Here is a 3,126-nt window from a genome sequence, read left to right as displayed (position 1 = left end):
CCCTGTCAGATACAAGGTGAGAAGATGGAGAAAACTCAACTGCAAGACTATTCAATACTCTGGAACAAGTTCTGACATATGTTTGGAATATCTTCTTGGCTGTTGATGCCCATTGCCAAGAAGCGATCCATCCAAGATGAATCTTTTTTCTTGCAGGACGTTTGTTTCTGAAGCATCCGTGTGAAGAATGGCTGGTTTTATGACAGTGCTTACATGGATGAAGATCAAAACAGTGATCTTTCAAATGGCCAACTCGATCACAGTGTTGGCATTTCACGATCTGTTGTTTTTGTTGTTGTTGTTATTGCTGTGGAAGAGGGGCAGAATCTGGAACAGCTGGAGGTGAAATGTCATGAGGAGCAAGTGAACTGTCATGAATGAATCTAGCACTCTAAAACTGAATTGGCTTGGCATAGTCTGGAATATGAAAGGACAAGTCCTTGTCATATCCAAGACCAGTTTTGTGCTTGTTGTGGACAAGCTGTTCCCAAGGTCTGATGATGGGCTTGGGAAGTGCAGACTGAGTTTCTGCATCTGCATATACAACTGCTGCTTTATTTGAATGAACTGTAACATTATTAACATGCTGCTGATGGGTGGTTGTCTCAATGTTCTGAACAAAAACAGGTTCATAATGGTGTCTATTTTGATGTAGCTCTTCTCGCTGTAGCTGTGATTCAAGCTGCAAAAAATCAATGTTTTCTTGTGCATGTTGTAAAGATGTTTGAATATCTTTGAGAGTGTCTTTGCTGACTTTAACTGTGCTTCCATCAGCAGATAATATTAGAGTGTTTAAAAACTCCAATAATCCATGAATTTTCTCCATTATTTAAACAATCAAATCAATAAATGACCACGTTTCCTACTTTCGTGCCAAACCAGAAATCTGACTTGTAGAGCTCCAAAATCCGTATAGCCTAAATTAAGTAAGCTCTTGTTTCCAAACTCAAGCTGCCGACCAGAAATAAGAAATCCTTTTTGTTTCTCCTGCTTAATGGCGTATGGAAGCAACCATAATTAAAAACACACGATGATGTGAGAGACCCTTTACATAGAGTCACATGAGACAACGTTACTTAAATGGACAACGGTGGTATATGGACAGCGTATGCATATGGAGGTATGAGCAGCGCAATTTTATACAAGGAAACAAATAGAAAACAATGGTATGTTAATGAATGGAGACAGCGTAAATATCAATGACTAGAGACAACATATGGTTAACGCTGCAATATCACAAGAATGGCCTCAAACTCTGTCCTGCTCTGGGTTTCTTGATAACAAAAATATCAGTTGGAAATAAAACTGGTGAGCTTGATGTCAAAAAAAGCTTACAACTAAGTCAAAAGAGGATCTTTATGATCAACAAAACAAAAGAACTTTCATCTACTACAGCAGTACAGGATGCCTCTTGCTCTTCTCGGTTCACATACATGGAGAATAATTCCAATTCAAACTCAGATTGTGGAGCACATATCTCTGGTCATGTTCCTCCTGTAGCTAGAAAAGCGTTCTTAGCATGGACATTTTCCACACAAGATATTCAGGAACACATTTCCCACCCTTACAAACACTTCAATGCCTTGCTCTTTCAGGGGCGCAAATTTGATCAGTTTGGAAAGTACCTGGAGAGAGTCTGGATCATAGCTTTTCGAGCTATGGATGACAAAAAAGAAAATGTTCGGAATGCTAGTGACAGTCTCTGCGGTGCAGTGACTTCACTTAGTTTAAGGTGCTGACAGAGGATTCTGAAGCGTTTGAAGAGGGAAGCATTGGAGGAAGACCTTCTGGCATGCCATTTCTGGATTATCAAAACGCTGTTTGCTCTCCAGCAGAACTATGATGATCGATTGCAAATGAACCGATACAATCTTTAATCATCCAGAAAAACCGTTATATTGCTTCTCCACTGCGCTTTTGACCTGAACGTGTTTATTAATAATCCAAACAGCCATTTCCTTCTCTTCCTTTAGGTGGCCTGCCATATTCTTAGGCATTAAAAAAGGCAATTCATGATCAGCTATGAAACGCAATGAAAATCACTTTGCAGGTTATGCCTCTGTCATTTCTCAGGAGCGCTTTAAAGGAGATTACTGCACAACAAACATGGCGGAAAAGGAGAGGAAGAGGATGCCAAGCCTATGAAAGAACTGGACTTCAAATGAAAACCAATTTATCACGCGTTCAACTGCATTCCTTAACATTGTAATTCGATTTGCCAATTATCTTCTGCAATTGCCATGGATATTACATCCCAATTGTGCGCTGTCATCAGCTCGAAATCTATTGAAATATGCTTCGTCGCAGGTGTGGCAGCGGCCCTAGGATTTCATTTTATGCTCGGCCCTTTCTATAGCAGAAATGACAGACAGTTTGATGGTCCAACCAGGAGTTGTTATTCATATCCTCATCACGATAGCTTCCAGTCTCAGCAAGACAGCTGCTACAGGCTATGGAAACAGCTGTGTGATGCCTATGATGCCAGAGAACGGCGTCTTTCAATGAAGGAGGAGGATCTTGCCAGGCACGAACGGGCTGTTCGAACTCGGGAAGAACCTTTTACACACTGGACAGCACAGGCAGCAAGCTATAATGGAGAGGCCGAAGAGTATTGACCGTTTGAGGTCACATTTAGCTAGCCATTGATGGTGAAGGGGCCGCGACAGCGGCTCTCCCGGGTGTGAGAGCAAGTGCAGCGGGTCTCTTCTGAGAGAAACCAGTTATGGAGCAGCGACAACAGCGAAAATGAAAGGGGAGAAGCCGCGGTTCTCCCTAGAGTTTGATTTGAAAAAAACGGTGGTTCTTCTAGCCTCGCTAAAGTGCAGGTGCCGGACCTTCTTACAGAATAAAAAAGCCACGACAGTCGCAACAGCAGTTTCAAGGGAATATGGCAGACAAAATTCGAATGTAACTGATGGACATCATTCCGAGAATATGAAACGTTTATGGAGTCTGAGCATATTCAAATGAACAGGGTGCAGGAATCATAAATAGAATATGTCAGGGCAGCGCAGGTGTGGACAATCAATGGAGGCCAGTGGCGTATATGGAAGCCCAACAGTTTAAAATCACAGTTTTGTCAGGGAATAATGGTAAATCGCAGCACTGTTATACCAGTGCGCAGAC

This window comes from Pinus tabuliformis, chromosome 6 (assembly GCF_031772625.1).
Source record: "Pinus tabuliformis cultivar Carrire ecotype Pingquan chromosome 6, CPIR1, whole genome shotgun sequence".
NCBI classification, from domain to species: Eukaryota; Viridiplantae; Streptophyta; class Pinopsida; order Pinales; family Pinaceae; genus Pinus; species Pinus tabuliformis.
The sequence above is the reverse complement of the archived record's forward strand: the minus strand, read 5'-3'. Positions refer to the sequence as shown.